The sequence below is a fragment of the Lissotriton vulgaris genome, chromosome 8, assembly GCF_964263255.1.
Source record: "Lissotriton vulgaris chromosome 8, aLisVul1.2, whole genome shotgun sequence".
Lineage (NCBI taxonomy): Eukaryota > Metazoa > Chordata > Amphibia > Caudata > Salamandridae > Lissotriton > Lissotriton vulgaris.
The window spans coordinates 1,531,153,197-1,531,175,641 of NC_141696.1; the positions used below are offsets into that span (position 1 = coordinate 1,531,153,197).

At 38.4% G+C, this 22,445-nt stretch overlaps 6 non-coding genes across 6 annotated transcripts; all 6 read right to left on the reverse strand.

Annotated features, from left to right (window-relative positions):
• Window positions 1-1,384: 1,384 nt before the first annotated feature.
• Window positions 1,385-1,457, reverse strand: TRNAF-GAA (transfer RNA phenylalanine (anticodon GAA)). The gene has a single exon. It is a non-coding gene; the product is annotated as a tRNA-Phe (tRNA).
• A 1,672-nt stretch (window positions 1,458-3,129) lies between these two features.
• Window positions 3,130-3,202, reverse strand: TRNAF-GAA (transfer RNA phenylalanine (anticodon GAA)). The gene has a single exon. It is a non-coding gene; the product is annotated as a tRNA-Phe (tRNA).
• A 5,743-nt stretch (window positions 3,203-8,945) lies between these two features.
• On the reverse strand, window positions 8,946-9,018 carry TRNAF-GAA (transfer RNA phenylalanine (anticodon GAA)). Its single transcript has one exon. It is a non-coding gene; the product is annotated as a tRNA-Phe (tRNA).
• Window positions 9,019-10,109: 1,091 nt separating this feature from the next.
• On the reverse strand, window positions 10,110-10,182 carry TRNAF-GAA (transfer RNA phenylalanine (anticodon GAA)). Its single transcript has one exon. It is a non-coding gene; the product is annotated as a tRNA-Phe (tRNA).
• Window positions 10,183-15,927: 5,745 nt separating this feature from the next.
• TRNAF-GAA (transfer RNA phenylalanine (anticodon GAA)) lies at window positions 15,928-16,000 on the reverse strand. The gene has a single exon. It is a non-coding gene; the product is annotated as a tRNA-Phe (tRNA).
• A 1,091-nt stretch (window positions 16,001-17,091) lies between these two features.
• Window positions 17,092-17,164, reverse strand: TRNAF-GAA (transfer RNA phenylalanine (anticodon GAA)). The gene has a single exon. It is a non-coding gene; the product is annotated as a tRNA-Phe (tRNA).
• Window positions 17,165-22,445: the final 5,281 nt, after the last annotated feature.

Sequence of the window (22,445 nt, forward strand, 5' to 3'; positions counted from 1 at the left end):
TGATGCAGACAAGAGTTTACTTTACAAAAAAGGACGAAATGGGAAACATTCATAGTCAAACCTGAAGGCAAGATAGGTGGAAGAAAGTTTAAAAGGAGGACAGAAAGCAAAGTCTATGTTGAATTGATCATTTTGTAGATCAGTTGATAAAAATGTTGATAGAGAAAAAAGTACTACAGCTGATTCCTAGACTTATTTTGTGAGAAGCAAGGAACCTCTCAACAGTGCCGAAACCCGGGATTGAACCAGGGACGTTTAGATCTTCAGTCTAACGTTCTCCCAACTGAGCTATTTCGGCCTCCTGCTAGCTGTAGTCTTCATACTTTGATTTGAACCATTTAACAAAATAGATGCATGACCTGGACATTTGACCTTATAGGTTAGAGATATGGTTTAAGGAGTCCTGTATCATTCAGCAGTTAACTGGTGCAATGGGTAAATACTATTTTTGGGATCCAGGTTAGGTCATTTTTTTTTAACTCCGAATGGACTAGCACTATATTACCCAGACGTACTTTGCCTGAGTAGGTAAGCAATGTCATCTGACCACTGACATCTGTGTTCAAGGGGAAGTGGAAGGTAATGCAGACCAGAGTTTACTTTACAAAAAAGCATGACATGGGAAACATTCATAGTCAAACCTGAAGGCAAGAGAGGTGGAAGCAAGTCTAGAAGGAGGACAGAAAGCAAAGTCTATGTTAAATTGATTGTGTTGTAGATCAGTTGGAATAAATTTGATGAATAGAGAAAAAGGACTACAGCTGATTCCAAGACCTACTTTGTTAGAAGCAAGGAACCTCTCAACTGTGCCTAAACCCGGGATTGAACCAGGGACCTTTAGATCTTCAGTCTAACGCTCTCCCAACTGAGCTATTTCGGCCTGCTTGTAGCTGTGGTCTTCATACTTTAATAAACCATTTAACAAAATAGATGCAGGACCTGGATTTTTAACCTCATATGGTAGAGATATGTTTTAATGGGTCCTGTATCATTCCCAATTAACTGGTGCAGTGGGTAAACAGCATTTTTGGGATCCAGGTTAGGTAGTTGTTTTTTTAACTCTGAATGGGCTAGCACTATATTACCCAGATATATTATGCATGAGTAGGTAAGCAATGTCAGCTGACTACTGACATCTGTGTTCAAGGGGAAGTGGAAGGTAATGCAGACAAGAGTTTACTTTACAAAAAAGCATGAAATGGGAAATATTCATTGTCAAACCTGAAGGTAAGAGAGGTGGAAGCAAGTTTAGAAGGAGGACATAAAGCAAATATGTTAAATTGATTGTGTTGTAGATCAGTTGGAAAAAATTTGATGAATAGAGAAACAGTACTACAGCTGATTCCAAGACCTACTTTGTTAGAAGCAAGGAACCTCTCAACTGTGCCGAAACCTGGGATTGAACCAGGGACCTTTAGATCTTCAGTCTAACGCTCTCCCAACTGAGCTATTTCGGCCTGCTTATAGCTGTGGTCTTCATACTTTAATTTAAACCATTTAACAAAATAGATGCAGGACCTGGATTTTTAACCTCATATGGTAGAGATATGTTTTAAGGAGTCCTGTATCATTCCGCAATTAACTGGTGCAATGGGTAAATAGCATTTTTGGGATCCAGGTTAGGTAGTTGTTTTTTTAACTCTGAATGGACTAGCACTATATTACCCAGATATATTTGGCATGAGTAGGTAAGCAATGTCATCTGACTACTGACATCTGTGTTCAAGGGGAAGTGGAAGGTAATGCAGACAAGAGTTTACTTTACAAAAAAGCATGAAATGGGAAATATTCATTGTCAAATCTGAAGGTAAGAGAGGTGGAAGCAAGTTTAGAAGGAGGACATAAAGCAAAGTCTATGTTAAATTGATTGTGTTGTAGATCAGTTGGAAAAAATTTGATGAATAGAGAAAAAGAACTACAGCTGATTCCAAGACCTATTTTGTTAGAAGCAAGGAACCTCTCAACTGTGCCGAAACCCAGGATCGAACCAGGGACCTTTAGATCTTCAGTCTAACGCTCTCCCAACTGAGCTATTTCGGCCTTCTGATAGCTGGGGTCTTCATACTTTAATTTGAAGCATTTAACAAAATAGATGCAGGACCTGGATTTTTAACCTCATATGGTAGAGATATGTTTTAAGGAGTCCTGTATCATTCCCCAGTTAACTGGTGCAATGGGTAAATAGCATTTTTGGGATCCAGGTTAAGTAGTTGTTTTTTTAACTCTGAATGGACTAGCACTATATTACCCAGATATATTTGGCATGAGTAGGTAAGCAATGTCATCTGACTACTGACATCTGTGTTCAAGGGGAAGCGGAATGTGATGCAGACAAGAGTTTACTTTACAAAAAAGGACGAAATGGAAAACATTCATAGTCAAACCTGAAGGCAAGATAGGTGGAAGAAAGTTTAAAAGGAGGACAGAAAGCAAAGTCTATGTTGAATTGATCATTTTGTAGATCAGTTGATAAAAATGTTGATAGAGAAAAAAGTACTACAGCTGATTCCAAGACCTATTTTGTTAGAAGCAAGGAACCTCTCAACTGTGCCGAAACCCAGGATTGAACCAGGGACCTTTAGATCTTCAGTCTAACGCTCTCCCAACTTAGCTATTTCTGCCTGCTTATAGCTGTGGTCTTCATACTTTAATTTAAACCATTTAACAAAATAGATGCAGGACCTGGATTTTTAACCTCATATGGTGAGATATGTTTTAAGGAGTCCTGTATCATTCTGCAATTAACTGGTGCAATGGGTAAATAGCATTTTTGGATCCAGGTTAGGTAGTTGTTTTTTTAACTCTGAATGGACTAGCACTATATTACCCATATATATTTGGCATGAGTAGGTTAGCAATGTCATCTGACTACTGACATCTGTGTTCAAGGGGAATTGGAAGGTAATGCAGACAAGAGTTTACTTTACAAAAAAGCATGAAATGGGAAATATTCATTGTCAAACCTGAAGGTAAGAGAGGTGGAAGCAAGTTTAGAAGGAGGATATAAAGCAAAGTCTATGTTAAATTGATTGTGTTGTAGATCAGTTGGAAAAAATTTGATGAATAGAGAAAAAGTACTACAGCTGATTCCAAGACCTATTTTGTTAGAAGCAAGGAACCTCTCAACTGTGCCGAAACCCGGGATTGAACCAGGGACCTTTAGATCTTCAGTCTAACGCTCTCCCAACTGAGCTATTTCGGCCTTCTGATAGCTGGGGTCTTCATACTTTAATTTGAACCATTTAACAAAATAGATGCAGGACCTGGATTTTTAACCTCATATGGTAGAGATATGTTTTATGGAGTCCTGTATCATTCCCCAGTTAACTGGTGCAATGGGTAAATAGCATTTTTGGGATCCAGGTTAGGTAGTTGTTTTTTTAACTCTGAATGGACTAGCACTATATTACCTAGATATATTTGGCATGAGTAGGTAAGCAATATCATCTGACTACTGACATCTGTGTTCAAGGGGAAGTGGAGTGTGATGCAGACAAGAGTTTACTTTACAAAAAAGGACGAAATGGGAAACATTCATTGTCAAACCTGAAGGCAAGATAGGTGGAAGAAAGTTTAAAAGGAGGACAGAAAGCAAAGTCTATGTTGAATTGATCATTTTGTAGATCAGTTGATAAAAATGTTGATAGAGAAAAAAGAACTACAGCTGATTCCAAGACCTATTTTGTTAGAAGCAAGGAACCTCTCAACTGTGCCGAAACCCGGGATTGAACCAGGGACCTTTAGATCTTCAGTCTAACGCTCTCCCAACTGAGCTATTGCGGCCTGCTTATAGCTGTGTTCTTCATACTTTAATTTAAACCATTTAACAATATAGATGCAAGACCTGGATTTTTAACCTCATATGGTAGAGATATGTTTTAAGGAGTCCTGTATCATTCCGCAATTAACTGGTGCAATGGGCAAATAGCATTTTTGGGATCCAGGTTAGGTAGTTGTTTTTTTAACTCTGAATGGACTAGCACTATATTACCCAGATATATTTGGCATGAGTAGGTAAGCAATGTCATCTGACTACTGACATCTGTGTTCAAGGGGAAGTGGAAGGTAATGCAGACAAGAGTTTACTTTACAAAAAAGCATGAAATGGGAAATATTAATTGTCAAACCTGAAGGTAAGAGAGGTGGAAGCAAGTTTAGAAGGAGGACATAAAGCAAACTCTATGTTAAATTGATTGTGTTGTAGATCAGTTGGAAAAAATTTGATGAATAGAGAAAAAGTACTACAGCTGATTCCAAGACCTATTTTGTTAGAAGCAAGGAACCTCTCAACTGTGCCGAAACCCGGGATTGAACCAGGGACCTTTAGATCTTCAGTCTAACGCTCTCCCAACTGAGCTATTTTGGCCTGCTTATAGCTGTGGTCTTCATACTTTAATTTAAACCATTTAACAAAATAGATGCAGGACCTGGATTTTTAACCTCATATGGTAGAGATATGTTTTAAGGAGTCCTGTATCATTCCGCAATTAACTGGTACAATGGGTAAATAGCATTTTTTGGATCCAGGTTAGGTAGTTGTTTTTTTAACTCTGAATGGACTAGCACTATATTACCCAGATATATTTGGCATGAGTAGGTAAGCAATGTCATCTGACTACTGACATCTGTGTTCAAGGGGAAGCGGAAGGTAATGCAGACAAGAGTTTACTTTACAAAAAAGCATGAAATGGGAAATATTCATTGTCAAACCTGAAGGTAAGAGAGGTGGAAGCAAGTTTAGAAGGAGGACATAAAGCAAAGTCTATGTTAAATTGATTGTGTTGTAGATCAGTTGGAAAAAATTTGATGAATAGAGAAACAGTACTACAGCTGATTCCAAGACCTATTTTGTTAGAAGCAAGGAACCTCTCAACTGTGCCGAAACCTGGGATGAACCAGGGACCTTTAGATCTTCAGTCTAACGCTCTCCCAACTGAGCTATTTCGGCCTTCTGATAGCTGGGGTCTTCATACTTTAATTTGAACCATTTAACAAAATAGATGCAGGACCTTGATTTTTAACCTCATATGGTAGAGATATGTTTTAAGGAGTCCTGTATCATTCCCCAGTTAACTGGTGCAATGGGTAAATAGCATTTTTGGGATCCAGGTTAGGTAGTTGTGTTTTTAACTCTGAATGGACTAGCACTATATTACCCAGATATATTTGGCATGAGTAGGTAAGCAATGTCATCTGACTACTGACATCTGTGTTCAAGGGGAAGTGGAATGTGATGCACACAAGAGTTTACTTTACAAAAAAGGACGAAATGGGAAACATTCATAGTCAAACCTGAAGGCAAGATAGGTGGAAGAAAGTTTAAAAGGAGGACAGAAAGCAAAGTCTATGTTGAATTGATCATTTTGTAGATCAGTTGATAAAAATGTTGATAGAGAAAAAAGAACTACAGCTGATTCCAAGACTTATTTTGTGAGAAGCAAGGAACCTCTCAACAGTGACAAAACCTGGGATTGAACCAGGGACCTTTACATCTTCAGTCTAACGCTCTCCCAACTGAGCTATTTCGGCCTCCTGCTAGCTGTAGTCTTCATACTTTGATTTGAACCATTTAACAAAATAGATGCATGACCTGGATATTTGACCTTATAGGTTAGAGATATGTTTTAAGGAGTCCTGTATCATTCAGCCGTTAACTGGTGCAATGGGTAAATACTATTTTTGGGATCCAGGTTAGGTCATTTTTTTTTTACTCCGAATGGACTAGCACTATATTACCCAGACGTATTTTGCCTGAGTAGGTAAGCAATGTCATCTGACCACTGACATCTGTGTTCAAGGGGAAGTGGAAGGTAATGCAGACCAGAGTTTACTTTACAAAAAAGCATGACATGGGAAACATTCATAGTCAAACCTGAAGGCAAGAGAGGTGGAAGCAAGTCTAGAAGGAGGACAGAAAGCAAAGTCTATGTTAAATTGATTGTGTTGTAGATCAGTTGGAAAAAATTTGATGAATACAGAAAAAGGACTACAGCTGATTCCAAGACCTATTTTGTTAGAAGCAAAGAACCTCTCAACAGTGCCGAAACCCAGGATTGAACCAGGGACCTTTAGATCTTCAGTCTAACACTCTCCCAAATGAGCTATTTCGGCCTGCTGATGTCTGTGGTCTTCATACTTTAATTTGAACCATTTAACAAACTAGATGCAGGACCTGGATTTTTAACCTCATATGGTAGAGATATGTTTTAAGGAGTCCTGTATCATTCCCCAGTTAACTGGTGCAATGGGTAAATAGCATTTTTGGGATCCAGGTTAGGTAGTTGTTTTTTTAACTCTGAATGGACTAGCAGTATATTACCCAGATATATTTGGCATGAGTAGGTAAGCAATGTCATCTGACTACTGACATCTGTGTTCAAGGGGAAGTGGAATGTGATGCAGACAAGAGTTTACTTTACAAAAAAGGACGAAATGGGAAACATTCATAGTCAAACCTGAAGGCAAGATAGGTGGAAGAAAGTTTAAAAGGAGGACAGAAAGCAAAGTCTATGTTGAATTGATCATTTTGTAGATCAGTTGATAAAAATGTTGATAGAGAAAAAAGTACTACAGCTGATTCCAAGACCTATTTTGTTAGAAGCAAGGAACCTCTCAACTGTGCCGAAACCCGGGATTGAAACAGGGACCTTTAGATCTTCAGTCTAACGCTCTCCCAACTGAGCTATTTCGGCCTGCTTGTAGCTGTGGTCTTCATACTTTAATAAACCATTTAACAAAATAGATGCAGGACCTGGATTTTTAACCTCATATGGTAGAGATATGTTTTAATGAGTCCTGTATCATTCCCCAGTTAACTGGTGCAATGGGTAAATAGCATTTTTGGGATCCAGGTTAGGTAGTTGTTTTTTTAACTCTGAATGGACTAGCACTATATTACCCAGATATATTTGGCATGAGTAGGTAAGCAATGTCATCTGACTACTGACATCTGTGTTCAAGGGGAAGTGGAATGTGATGCAGACAAGAGTTTACTTTACAAAAAAGCATGAAATGGGAAATATTCATTGTCAAACCTGAAGGTAAGAGAGGTGGAAGCAAGTTTAGAAGGAGGACATAAAGCAAAGTCTATGTTAAATTGATTGTGTTGTAGATCAGTTGGAAAAAATTTGATGAATAGAGAAACAGTACTACAGCTGATTCCAAGACCTATTTTGTTAGAAGCAAGGAACCTCTCAACTGTGCCGAAACCTGGGATTGAACCAGGGACCTTTTGATCTTCAGTCTAACGCTCTCCCAACTGAGCTATTTCGGCCTGCTTATAGCTATGGTCTTCATACTTTAATTTAAACCATTTAACAAAATAGATGCAGGACCTGGATTTTTAACCTCATATGGTAGAGATATGTTTTAAGGAGTCCTGTATCATTCCGCAATTAACTGGTGCAATGGGTAAATAGCATTTTTGGGATCCAGGTTAGGTAGTTGTTTTTTTAACTCTGAATGGACTAGCACTATATTACCCAGATATATTTGGCATGAGTAGGTAAGCAATGTCATCTGACTACTGACATCTGTGTTCAAGGGGAAGTGGAAGGTAATGCAGACAAGAGTTTACTTTACAAAAAAGCATGAAATGGGAAATATTCATTGTCAAACCTGAAGGTAAGAGAGGTGGAAGCAGGTTTAGAAGGAGGACATAAAGCAAAGTCTATGTTAAATTGATTGTGTTGTAGATCAGTTGGAAAAAATTTGATGAATAGAGAAAAAGAACTACAGCTGATTCCAAGACCTATTTTGCTAGAAGCAAGGAACCTCTCAACTGTGCCGAAACCCGGGATTGAAACAGGGACCTTTAGATCTTCAGTCTAACGCTCTCCCAACTGAGCTATTTCGGCCTGCTTGTAGCTGTGGTCTTCATACTTTAATAAACCATTTAACAAAATAGATGCAGGACCTGGATTTTTAACCTCATATGGTGAGATATGTTTTAAGGAGTCCTGTATCATTCTGCAATTAACTGGTGCAATGGGTAAATAGCATTTTTGGATCCAGGTTAGGTAGTTGTTTTTTTAACTCTGAATGGACTAGCACTATATTACCCAGATATATTTGGCATGAGTAGGTTAGCAATGTCATCTGACTACTGACATCTGTGTTCAAGGGGAATTGGAAGGTAATGCAGACAAGAGTTTACTTTACAAAAAAGCATGAAATGGGAAATATTCATTGTCAAACCTGAAGGTAAGAGAGGTGGAAGCAAGTTTAGAAGGAGGATATAAAGCAAAGTCTATGTTAAATTGATTGTGTTGTAGATCAGTTGGAAAAAATTTGATGAATAGAGAAAAAGTACTACAGCTGATTCCAAGACCTATTTTGTTAGAAGCAAGGAACCTCTCAACTGTTCCGAAACCCGGGATTGAACTAGGGACCTTTAGATCTTCAGTCTAACGCTCTCCCAACTGAGCTATTGCGGCCTGCTTATAGCTGTGTTCTTCATACTTTAATTTAAACCATTTAACAAAATAGATGCAGGACCTGGATTTTTAACCTCATATGGTAGAGATATGTTTTAAGGAGTCCTGTATCATTCCGCAATTAACTGGTGCAATGGGCAAATAGCATTTTTGGGATCCAGGTTAGGTAGTTGTTTTTTTAACTCTGAATGGACTAGCACTATATTACCCAGATATATTTGGCATGAGTAGGTAAGCAATGTCATCTGACTACTGACATCTGTGTTCAAGGGGAAGTGGAAGGTAATGCAGACAAGAGTTTACTTTACAAAAAAGCATGAAATGGGAAATATTAATTGTCAAACCTGAAGGTAAGAGAGGTGGAAGCAAGTTTAGAAGGAGGACATAAAGCAAAGTCTATGTTAAATTGATTGTGTTGTAGATCAGTTGGAAAAAATTTGATGAATAGAGAAAAAGTACTACAGCTGATTCCAAGACATATTTTGTTAGAAGCAAGGAACCTCTCAACTGTGCCGAAACCCGGGATTGAACCAGGGACCTTTAGATCTTCAGTCTAACGCTCTCCCAACTGAGCTATTTCGGCCTGCTTATAGCTGTGGTCTTCATACTTTAATTTAAACCATTTAACAAAATAGATGCAGGACCTGGATTTTTAACCTCATATGGTAGAGATATGTTTTAAGGAGTCCTGTATCATTCCCCAGTTAACTGGTGCAATGGGTAAAAAGCATTTTTGGGATCCAGGTTAGGTAGTTGTTTTTTTAACTCTGAATGGACTAGCACTATATTACCTAGATATATTTGGCATGAGTAGGTAAGCAATGTCATCTGACTACTGACATCTGTGTTCAAGGGGAAGTGGAGTGTGATGCAGACAAGAGTTTACTTTACAAAAAAGGACGAAATGGGAAACATTCATTGTCAAACCTGAAGGCAAGATAGGTGGAAGAAAGTTTAAAAGGAGGACAGAAAGCAAAGTCTATGTTGAATTGATCATTTTGTAGATCAGTTGATAAAAATGTTGATAGAGAAAAAAGAACTACAGCTGATTCCAAGACCTATTTTGTTAGAAGCAAGGAACCTCTCAACTGTGCCGAAACCCGGGATTGAACCAGGGACCTTTAGATCTTCAGTCTAACGCTCTCCCAACTGAGCTATTGCGGCCTGCTTATAGCTGTGTTCTTCATACTTTAATTTAAACCATTTAACAAAATAGATGCAGGACCTGGATTTTTAACCTCATATGGTAGAGATATGTTTTAAGGAGTCCTGTATCATTCCGCAATTAACTGGTGCAATGGGCAAATAGCATTTTTGGGATCCAGGTTAGGTAGTTGTTTTTTTAACTCTGAATGGACTAGCACTATATTACCCAGATATATTTGGCATGAGTAGGTAAGCAATGTCATCTGACTACTGACATCTGTGTTCAAGGGGAAGTGGAAGGTAATGCAGACAAGAGTTTACTTTACAAAAAAGCATGAAATGGGAAATATTAATTGTCAAACCTGAAGGTAAGAGAGGTGGAAGCAAGTTTAGAAGGAGGACATAAAGCAAAGTCTATGTTAAATTGATTGTGTTGTAGATCAGTTGGAAAAAATTTGATGAATAGAGAAAAAGTACTACAGCTGATTCCAAGACCTATTTTGTTAGAAGCAAGGAACCTCTCAACTGTGCCGAAACCCGGGATTGAACCAGGGACCTTTAGATCTTCAGTCTAACGCTCTCCCAACTGAGCTATTTCGGCCTGCTTATAGCTGTGGTCTTCATACTTTAATTTAAACCATTTAACAAAATAGATGCAGGACCTGGATTTTTAACCTCATATGGTAGAGATATGTTTTAAGGAGTCCTGTATCATTCCGCAATTAACTGGTGCAATGGGTAAATAGCATTTTTGGGATCCAGGTTAGGTAGTTGTTTTTTTAACTCTGAATGGACTAGCACTATATTACCCAGATATATTTGGCATGAGTAGGTAAGCAATGTCATCTGACTACTGACATCTGTGTTCAAGGGGAAGTGGAAGGTAATGCAGACAAGAGTTTACTTTACAAAAAAGCATGAAATGGGAAATATTCATTGTCAAACCTGAAGGTAAGAGAGGTGGAAGCAAGTTTAGAAGGAGGACATAAAGCAAAGTCTATGTTAAATTGATTGTGTTGTAGATCAGTTGGAAAAAAATTTGATGAATAGAGAAAAAGAACTACAGCTGATTCCAAGACCTATTTTGTTAGAAGCAAGGAACCTCTCAACTGTGCCGAAACCCAGGATTGAACCAGGGACCTTTAGATCTTCAGTCTAACGCTCTCCCAACTGAGCTATTTCGGCCTTCTGATAGCTGGGGTCTTCATACTTTAATTTGAACCATTTAACAAAATAGATGCAGGACCTGGATTTTTAACCTCATATGGTAGAGATATGTTTTAAGGAGTCCTGTATCATTCCCCAGTTAACTGGTGCAATGGGTAAATAGCATTTTTGGGATCCAGGTTAGGTAGTTGTTTTTTTAACTCTGAATGGACTAGCACTATATTACCTAGATATATTTGGCATGAGTAGGTAAGCAATGTCATCTGACTACTGACATCTGTGTTCAAGGGGAAGTGGAGTGTGATGCAGACAAGAGTTTACTTTACAAAAAAGGACGAAATGGGAAACATTCATTGTCAAACCTGAAGGCAAGATAGGTGGAAGAAAGTTTAAAAGGAGGACAGAAAGCAAAGTCTATGTTGAATTGATCATTTTGTAGATCAGTTGATAAAAATGTTGATAGAGAAAAAAGAACTACAGCTGATTCCAAGACCTATTTTGTTAGAAGCAAGGAACCTCTCAACTGTGCCGAAACCCGGGATTGAACCAGGGACCTTTAGATCTTCAGTCTAACGCTCTCCCAACTGAGCTATTGCGGCCTGCTTATAGCTGTGTTCTTCATACTTTAATTTAAACCATTTAACAAAATAGATGCAGGACCTGGATTTTTAACCTCATATGGTAGAGATATGTTTTAAGGAGTCCTGTATCATTCCGCAATTAACTGGTGCAATGGGCAAATAGCATTTTTGGGATCCAGGTTAGGTAGTTGTTTTTTTAACTCTGAATGGACTAGCACTATATTACCCAGATATATTATGCATGAGTAGGTAAGCAATGTCAGCTGACTACTGACATCTGTGTTCAAGGGGAAGTGGAAGGTAATGCAGACCAGAGTTTACTTTACAAAAAAGCATGACATGGGAAACATTCATAGTCAAACCTGAAGGCAAGAGAGGTGGAAGCAAGTCTAGAAGGAGGACAGAAAGCAAAGTCTATGTTAAATTGATTGTGTTGTAGATCAGTTGGAAAAAATTTGATGAATACAGAAAAAGGACTACAGCTGATTCCAAGACCTATTTTGTTAGAAGCAAAGAACCTCTCAACAGTGCCGAAACCCGGGATTGAACCAGGGACCTTTAGATCTTCAGTCTAACACTCTCCCAAATGAGCTATTTCGGCCTGCTGATGTCTGTGGTCTTCATACTTTAATTTGAACCATTTAACAAACTAGATGCAGGACCTGGATTTTTAACCTCATATGGTAGAGATATGTTTTAAGGAGTCCTGTATCATTCCCCAGTTAACTGGTGCAATGGGTAAATAGCATTTTTGGGATCCAGGTTAGGTAGTTGTTTTTTTAACTCTGAATGGACTAGCAGTATATTACCCAGATATATTTGGCATGAGTAGGTAAGCAATGTCATCTGACTACTGACATCTGTGTTCAAGGGGAAGTGGAATGTGATGCAGACAAGAGTTTACTTTACAAAAAAGGACGAAATGGGAAACATTCATAGTCAAACCTGAAGGCAAGATAGGTGGAAGAAAGTTTAAAAGGAGGACAGAAAGCAAAGTCTATGTTGAATTGATCATTTTGTAGATCAGTTGATAAAAATGTTGATAGAGAAAAAAGAACTACAGCTGATTCCAAGACTTATTTTGTGAGAAGCAAGGAACCTCTCAACAGTGACAAAACCTGGGATTGAACCAGGGACCTTTACATCTTCAGTCTAACGCGCTCCCAACTGAGCTATTTCGGCCTCCTGCTAGCTGTAGTCTTCATACTTTGATTTGAACCATTTAACAAAATAGATGCATGACCTGGATATTTGACCTTATAGGTTAGAGATATGTTTTAAGGAGTCCTGTATCATTCAGCCGTTAACTGGTGCAATGGGTAAATACTATTTTTGGGATCCAGGTTAGGTCATTTTTTTTTTACTCCGAATGGACTAGCACTATATTACCCAGACGTATTTTGCCTGAGTAGGTAAGCAATGTCATCTGACCACTGACATCTGTGTTCAAGGGGAAGTGGAAGGTAATGCAGACCAGAGTTTACTTTACAAAAAAGCATGACATGGGAAACATTCATAGTCAAACCTGAAGGCAAGAGAGGTGGAAGCAAGTCTAGAAGGAGGACAGAAAGCAAAGTCTATGTTAAATTGATTGTGTTGTAGATCAGTTGGAAAAAATTTGATGAATACAGAAAAAGGACTACAGCTGATTCCAAGACCTATTTTGTTAGAAGCAAAGAACCTCTCAACAGTGCCGAAACCCAGGATTGATCCAGGGACCTTTAGATCTTCAGTCTAACACTCTCCCAAATGAGCTATTTCGGCCTGCTGATGTCTGTGGTCTTCATACTTTAATTTGAACCATTTAACAAACTAGATGCAGGACCTGGATTTTTAACCTCATATGGTAGAGATATGTTTTAAGGAGTCCTGTATCATTCCCCAGTTAACTGGTGCAATGGGTAAATAGCATTTTTGGGATCCAGGTTAGGTAGTTGTTTTTTTAACTCTGAATGGACTAGCAGTATATTACCCAGATATATTTGGCATGAGTAGGTAAGCAATGTCATCTGACTACTGACATCTGTGTTCAAGGGGAAGTGGAATGTGATGCAGACAAGAGTTTACTTTACAAAAAAGGACGAAATGGGAAACATTCATAGTCAAACCTGAAGGCAAGATAGGTGGAAGAAAGTTTAAAAGGAGGACAGAAAGCAAAGTCTATGTTGAATTGATCATTTTGTAGATCAGTTGATAAAAATGTTGATAGAGAAAAAAGTACTACAGCTGATTCCAAGACCTATTTTGTTAGAAGCAAGGAACCTCTCAACTGTGCCGAAACCCAGGATTGAAACAGGGACCTTTAGATCTTCAGTCTAACGCTCTCCCAACTGAGCTATTTCGGCCTGCTTGTAGCTGTGGTCTTCATACTTTAATAAACCATTTAACAAAATAGATGCAGGACCTGGATTTTTAACCTCATATGGTAGAGATATGTTTTAATGAGTCCTGTATCATTCCCCAGTTAACTGGTGCAATGGGTAAATAGCATTTTTGGGATCCAGGTTAGGTAGTTGTTTTTTTAACTCTGAATGGACTAGCACTATATTACCCAGATATATTTGGCATGAGTAGGTAAGCAATGTCATCTGACTACTGACATCTGTGTTCAAGGGGAAGTGGAATGTGATGCAGACAAGAGTTTACTTTACAAAAAAGCATGAAATGGGAAATATTCATTGTCAAACCTGAAGGTAAGAGAGGTGGAAGCAAGTTTAGAAGGAGGACATAAAGCAAAGTCTATGTTAAATTGATTGTGTTGTAGATCAGTTGGAAAAAATTTGATGAATAGAGAAACAGTACTACAGCTGATTCCAAGACCTATTTTGTTAGAAGCAAGGAACCTCTCAACTGTGCCGAAACCTGGGATTGAACCAGGGACCTTTTGATCTTCAGTCTAACGCTCTCCCAACTGAGCTATTTCGGCCTGCTTATAGCTATGGTCTTCATACTTTAATTTAAACCATTTAACAAAATAGATGCAGGACCTGGATTTTTAACCTCATATGGTAGAGATATGTTTTAAGGAGTCCTGTATCATTCCGCAATTAACTGGTGCAATGGGTAAATAGCATTTTTGGGATCCAGGTTAGGTAGTTGTTTTTTTAACTCTGAATGGACTAGCACTATATTACCCAGATATATTTGGCATGAGTAGGTAAGCAATGTCATCTGACTACTGACATCTGTGTTCAAGGGGAAGTGGAAGGTAATGCAGACAAGAGTTTACTTTACAAAAAAGCATGAAATGGGAAATATTCATTGTCAAACCTGAAGGTAAGAGAGGTGGAAGCAGGTTTAGAAGGAGGACATAAAGCAAAGTCTATGTTAAATTGATTGTGTTGTAGATCAGTTGGAAAAAATTTGATGAATAGAGAAAAAGAACTACAGCTGATTCCAAGACCTATTTTGCTAGAAGCAAGGAACCTCTCAACTGTGCCGAAACCCGGGATTGAAACAGGGACCTTTAGATCTTCAGTCTAACGCTCTCCCAACTGAGCTATTTCGGCCTGCTTGTAGCTGTGGTCTTCATACTTTAATAAACCATTTAACAAAATAGATGCAGGACCTGGATTTTTAACCTCATATGGTGAGATATGTTTTAAGGAGTCCTGTATCATTCTGCAATTAACTGGTGCAATGGGTAAATAGCATTTTTGGATCCAGGTTAGGTAGTTGTTTTTTTAACTCTGAATGGACTAGCACTATATTACCCAGATATATTTGGCATGAGTAGGTTAGCAATGTCATCTGACTACTGACATCTGTGTTCAAGGGGAATTGGAAGGTAATGCAGACAAGAGTTTACTTTACAAAAAAGCATGAAATGGGAAATATTCATTGTCAAACCTGAAGGTAAGAGAGGTGGAAGCAAGTTTAGAAGGAGGATATAAAGCAAAGTCTATGTTAAATTGATTGTGTTGTAGATCAGTTGGAAAAAATTTGATGAATAGAGAAAAAGTACTACAGCTGATTCCAAGACCTATTTTGTTAGAAGCAAGGAACCTCTCAACTGTTCCGAAACCCAGGATTGAACCAGGGACCTTTAGATCTTCAGTCTAACGCTCTCCCAACTGAGCTATTGCGGCCTGCTTATAGCTGTGTTCTTCATACTTTAATTTAAACCATTTAACAAAATAGATGCAGGACCTGGATTTTTAACCTCATATGGTAGAGATATGTTTTAAGGAGTCCTGTATCATTCCGCAATTAACTGGTGCAATGGGCAAATAGCATTTTTGGGATCCAGGTTAGGTAGTTGTTTTTTTAACTCTGAATGGACTAGCACTATATTACCCAGATATATTTGGCATGAGTAGGTAAGCAATGTCATCTGACTACTGACATCTGTGTTCAAGGGGAAGTGGAAGGTAATGCAGACAAGAGTTTACTTTACAAAAAAGCATGAACTGGGAAATATTAATTGTCAAACCTGAAGGTAAGAGAGGTGGAAGCAAGTTTAGAAGGAGGACATAAAGCAAAGTCTATGTTAAATTGATTGTGTTGTAGATCAGTTGGAAAAAATTTGATGAATAGAGAAAAAGTACTACAGCTGATTCCAAGACCTATTTTGTTAGAAGCAAGGAACCTCTCAACTGTGCCGAAACCCGGGATTGAACCAGGGACCTTTAGATCTTCAGTCTAACGCTCTCCCAACTGAGCTATTTCGGCCTGCTTATAGCTGTGGTCTTCATACTTTAATTTAAACCATTTAACAAAATAGATGCAGGACCTGGATTTTTAACCTCATATGGTAGAGATATGTTTTAAGGAGTCCTGTATCATTCCCCAGTTAACTGGTGCAATGGGTAAATAGCATTTTTGGGATCCAGGTTAGGTAGTTGTTTTTTTAACTCTGAATGGACTAGCACTATATTACCTAGATATATTTGGCATGAGTAGGTAAGCAATGTCATCTGACTACTGACATCTGTGTTCAAGGGGAAGTGGAGTGTGATGCAGACAAGAGTTTACTTTACAAAAAAGGACGAAATGGGAAACATTCATTGTCAAACCTGAAGGCAAGATAGGTGGAAGAAAGTTTAAAAGGAGGACAGAAAGCAAAGTCTATGTTGAATTGATCATTTTGTAGATCAGTTGATAAAAATGTTGATAGAGAAAAAAGAACTACAGCTGATTCCAAGACCTATTTTGTTAGAAGCAAGGAACCTCTCAACTGTGCCGAAACCCGGGATTGAACCAGGGACCTTTAGATCTTCAGTCTAACGCTCTCCCAACTGAGCTATTGCGGCCTGCTTATAGCTGTGTTCTTCATACTTTAATTTAAACCATTTAACAAAATAGATGCAGGACCTGGATTTTTAACCTCATATGGTAGAGATATGTTTTAAGGAGTCCTGTATCATTCCGCAATTAACTGGTGCAATGGGCAAATAGCATTTTTGGGATCCAGGTTAGGTAGTTGTTTTTTTAACTCTGAATGGACTAGCACTATATTACCCAGATATATTTGGCATGAGTAGGTAAGCAATGTCATCTGACTACTGACATCTGTGTTCAAGGGGAAGTGGAAGGTAATGCAGACAAGAGTTTACTTTACAAAAAAGCATGAAATGGGAAATATTAATTGTCAAACCTGAAGGTAAGAGAGGTGGAAGCAAGTTTAGAAGGAGGACATAAAGCAAAGTCTATGTTAAATTGATTGTGTTGTAGATCAGTTGGAAAAAATTTGATGAATAGAGAAAAAGTACTACAGCTGATTCCAAGACCTATTTTGTTAGAAGCAAGGAACCTCTCAACTGTGCCGAAACCCGGGATTGAACCAGGGACCTTTAGATCTTCAGTCTAACGCTCTCCCAACTGAGCTATTTCGGCCTGCTTATAGCTGTGGTCTTCATACTTTAATTTAAACCATTTAACAAAATAGATGCAGGACCTGGATTTTTAACCTCATATGGTAGAGATATGTTTTAAGGAGTCCTGTATCATTCCGCAATTAACTGGTGCAATGGGTAAATAGCATTTTTGGGATCCAGGTTAGGTAGTTGTTTTTTTAACTCTGAATGGACTAGCACTATATTACCCAGATATATTTGGCATGAGTAGGTAAGCAATGTCATCTGACTACTGACATCTGTGTTCAAGGGGAAGTGGAAGGTAATGCAGACAAGAGTTTACTTTACAAAAAAGCATGAAATGGGAAATATTCATTGTCAAACCTGAAGGTAAGAGAGGTGGAAGCAAGTTTAGAAGGAGGACATAAAGCAAAGTCTATGTTAAATTGATTGTGTTGTAGATCAGTTGGAAAAAAATTTGATGAATAGAGAAAAAGAACTACAGCTGATTCCAAGACCTATTTTGTTAGAAGCAAGGAACCTCTCAACTGTGCCGAAACCCAGGATTGAACCAGGGACCTTTAGATCTTCAGTCTAACGCTCTCCCAACTGAGCTATTTCGGCCTTCTGATAGCTGGGGTCTTCATACTTTAATTTGAACCATTTAACAAAATAGATGCAGGACCTGGATTTTTAACCTCATATGGTAGAGATATGTTTTAAGGAGTCCTGTATCATTCCCCAGTTAACTGGTGCAATGGGTAAATAGCATTTTTGGGATCCAGGTTAGGTAGTTGTTTTTTTAACTCTGAATGGACTAGCACTATATTACCTAGATATATTTGGCATGAGTAGGTAAGCAATGTCATCTGACTACTGACATCTGTGTTCAAGGGGAAGTGGAGTGTGATGCAGACAAGAGTTTACTTTACAAAAAAGGACGAAATGGGAAACATTCATTGTCAAACCTGAAGGCAAGATAGGTGGAAGAAAGTTTAAAAGGAGGACAGAAAGCAAAGTCTATGTTGAATTGATCATTTTGTAGATCAGTTGATAAAAATGTTGATAGAGAAAAAAGAACTACAGCTGATTCCAAGACCTATTTTGTTAGAAGCAAGGAACCTCTCAACTGTGCCGAAACCCGGGATTGAACCAGGGACCTTTAGATCTTCAGTCTAACGCTCTCCCAACTGAGCTATTGCGGCCTGCTTATAGCTGTGTTCTTCATACTTTAATTTAAACCATTTAACAAAATAGATGCAGGACCTGGATTTTTAACCTCATATGGTAGAGATATGTTTTAAGGAGTCCTGTATCATTCCGCAATTAACTGGTGCAATGGGCAAATAGCATTTTTGGGATCCAGGTTAGGTAGTTGTTTTTTTAACTCTGAATGGACTAGCACTATATTACCCAGATATATTATGCATGAGTAGGTAAGCAATGTCAGCTGACTACTGACATCTGTGTTCAAGGGGAAGTGGAAGGTAATGCAGACCAGAGTTTACTTTACAAAAAAGCATGACATGGGAAACATTCATAGTCAAACCTGACGGCAAGAGAGGTGGAAGCAAGTCTAGAAGGAGGACAGAAAGCAAAGTCTATGTTAAATTGATTGTGTTGTAGATCAGTTGGAAAAAATTTGATGAATACAGAAAAAGGACTACAGCTGATTCCAAGACCTATTTTGTTAGAAGCAAAGAACCTCTCAACAGTGCCGAAACCCGGGATTGAACCAGGGACCTTTAGATCTTCAGTCTAACACTCTCCCAAATGAGCTATTTCGGCCTGCTGATGTCTGTGGTCTTCATACTTTAATTTGAACCATTTAACAAACTAGATGCAGGACCTGGATTTTTAACCTCATATGGTAGAGATATGTTTTAAGGAGTCCTGTATCATTCCCCAGTTAACTGGTGCAATGGGTAAATAGCATTTTTGGGATCCAGGTTAGGTAGTTGTTTTTTTAACTCTGAATGGACTAGCAGTATATTACCCAGATATATTTGGCATGAGTAGGTAAGCAATGTCATCTGACTACTGACATCTGTGTTCAAGGGGAAGTGGAATGTGATGCAGACAAGAGTTTACTTTACAAAAAAGGACGAAATGGGAAACATTCATAGTCAAACCTGAAGGCAAGATAGGTGGAAGAAAGTTTAAAAGGAGGACAGAAAGCAAAGTCTATGTTGAATTGAACATTTTGTAGATCAGTTGATAAAAATGTTGATAGAGAAAAAAGAACTACAGCTGATTCCAAGACTTATTTTGTGAGAAGCAAGGAACCTCTCAACAGTGACAAAACCTGGGATTGAACCAGGGACCTTTACATCTTCAGTCTAACGCGCTCCCAACTGAGCTATTTCGGCCTCCTGCTAGCTGTAGTCTTCATACTTTGATTTGAACCATTTAACAAAATAGATGCATGACCTGGATATTTGACCTTATAGGTTAGAGATATGTTTTAAGGAGTCCTGTATCATTCAGCCGTTAACTGGTGCAATGGGTAAATACTATTTTTGGGATCCAGGTTAGGTCATTTTTTTTTTACTCCGAATGGACTAGCACTATATTACCCAGACGTATTTTGCCTGAGTAGGTAAGCAATGTCATCTGACCACTGACATCTGTGTTCAAGGGGAAGTGGAAGGTAATGCAGACCAGAGTTTACTTTACAAAAAAGCATGACATGGGAAACATTCATAGTCAAACCTGAAGGCAAGAGAGGTGGAAGCAAGTCTAGAAGGAGGACAGAAAGCAAAGTCTATGTTAAATTGATTGTGTTGTAGATCAGTTGGAAAAAATTTGATGAATACAGAAAAAGGACTACAGCTGATTCCAAGACCTATTTTGTTAGAAGCAAAGAACCTCTCAACAGTGCCGAAACCCAGGATTGAACCAGGGACCTTTAGATCTTCAGTCTAACACTCTCCCAAATGAGCTATTTCGGCCTGCTGATGTCTGTGGTCTTCATACTTTAATTTGAACCATTTAACAAACTAGATGCAGGACCTGGATTTTTAACCACATATGGTAGAGATATGTTTTAAGGAGTCCTGTATCATTCCCCAGTTAACTGGTGCAATGGGTAAATAGCATTTTTGGGATCCAGGTTAGGTAGTTGTTTTTTTAACTCTGAATGGACTAGCAGTATATTACCCAGATATATTTGGCATGAGTAGGTAAGCAATGTCATCTGACTACTGACATCTGTGTTCAAGGGGAAGTGGAATGTGATGCAGACAAGAGTTTACTTTACAAAAAAGGACGAAATGGGAAACATTCATAGTCAAACCTGAAGGCAAGATAGGTGGAAGAAAGTTTAAAAGGAGGACAGAAAGCAAAGTCTATGTTGAATTGATCATTTTGTAGATCAGTTGATAAAAATGTTGATAGAGAAAAAAGTACTACAGCTGATTCCAAGACCTATTTTGTTAGAAGCAAGGAACCTCTCAACTGTGCCGAAACCCGGGATTGAAACAGGGACCTTTAGATCTTCAGTCTAACGCTCTCCCAACTGAGCTATTTCGGCCTGCTTGTAGCTGTGGTCTTCATACTTTAATAAACCATTTAACAAAATAGATGCAGGACCTGGATTTTTAACCTCATATGGTAGAGATATGTTTTAATGAGTCCTGTATCATTCCGCAATTAACTGGTGCAATGGGTAAATAGCATTTTTGGGATCCAGGTTAGGTAGTTGTTTTTTTAACTCTGAATGGACTAGCACTATATTACCCAGATATATTTGGCATGAGTAGGTAAGCAATGTCATCTGACTACTGACATCTGTGTTCAAGGGGAAGTGGAAGGTAATGCAGACAAGAGTTTACTTTACAAAAAAGCATGAAATGGGAAATATTCATTGTCAAACCTGAAGGTAAGAGAGGTGGAAGCAGGTTTAGAAGGAGGACATAAAGCAAAGTCTATGTTAAATTGATTGTGTTGTAGATCAGTTGGAAAAAATTTGATGAATAGAGAAAAAGAACTACAGCTGATTCCAAGACCTATTTTGCTAGAAGCAAGGAACCTCTCAACTGTGCCGAAACCCGGGATTGAAACAGGGACCTTTAGATCTTCAGTCTAACGCTCTCCCAACTGAGCTATTTCGGCCTGCTTGTAGCTGTGGTCTTCATACTTTAATAAACCATTTAACAAAATAGATGCAGGACCTGGATTTTTAACCTCATATGGTGAGATATGTTTTAAGGAGTCCTGTATCATTCTGCAATTAACTGGTGCAATGGGTAAATAGCATTTTTGGATCCAGGTTAGGTAGTTGTTTTTTTAACTCTGAATGGACTAGCACTATATTACCCAGATATATTTGGCATGAGTAGGTTAGCAATGTCATCTGACTACTGACATCTGTGTTCAAGGGGAATTGGAAGGTAATGCAGACAAGAGTTTACTTTACAAAAAAGCATGAAATGGGAAATATTCATTGTCAAACCTGAAGGTAAGAGAGGTGGAAGCAAGTTTAGAAGGAGGATATAAAGCAAAGTCTATGTTAAATTGATTGTGTTGTAGATCAGTTGGAAAAAATTTGATGAATAGAGAAAAAGTACTACAGCTGATTCCAAGACCTATTTTGTTAGAAGCAAGGAACCTCTCAACTGTTCCGAAACCCAGGATTGAACCAGGGACCTTTAGATCTTCAGTCTAACGCTCTCCCAACTGAGCTATTGCGGCCTGCTTATAGCTGTGTTCTTCATACTTTAATTTAAACCATTTAACAAAATAGATGCAGGACCTGGATTTTTAACCTCATATGGTAGAGATATGTTTTAAGGAGTCCTGTATCATTCCGCAATTAACTGGTGCAATGGGCAAATAGCATTTTTGGGATCCAGGTTAGGTAGTTGTTTTTTTAACTCTGAATGGACTAGCACTATATTACCCAGATATATTTGGCATGAGTAGGTAAGCAATGTCATCTGACTACTGACATCTGTGTTCAAGGGGAAGTGGAAGGTAATGCAGACAAGAGTTTACTTTACAAAAAAGCATGAAATGGGAAATATTAATTGTCAAACCTGAAGGTAAGAGAGGTGGAAGCAAGTTTAGAAGGAGGACATAAAGCAAAGTCTATGTTAAATTGATTGTGTTGTAGATCAGTTGGAAAAAATTTGATGAATAGAGAAAAAGTACTACAGCTGATTCCAAGACCTATTTTGTTAGAAGCAAGGAACCTCTCAACTGTGCCGAAACCCGGGATTGAACCAGGGACCTTTAGATCTTCAGTCTAACGCTGTCCCAACTGAGCTATTTCGGCCTGCTTATAGCTGTGGTCTTCATACTTTAATTTAAACCATTTAACA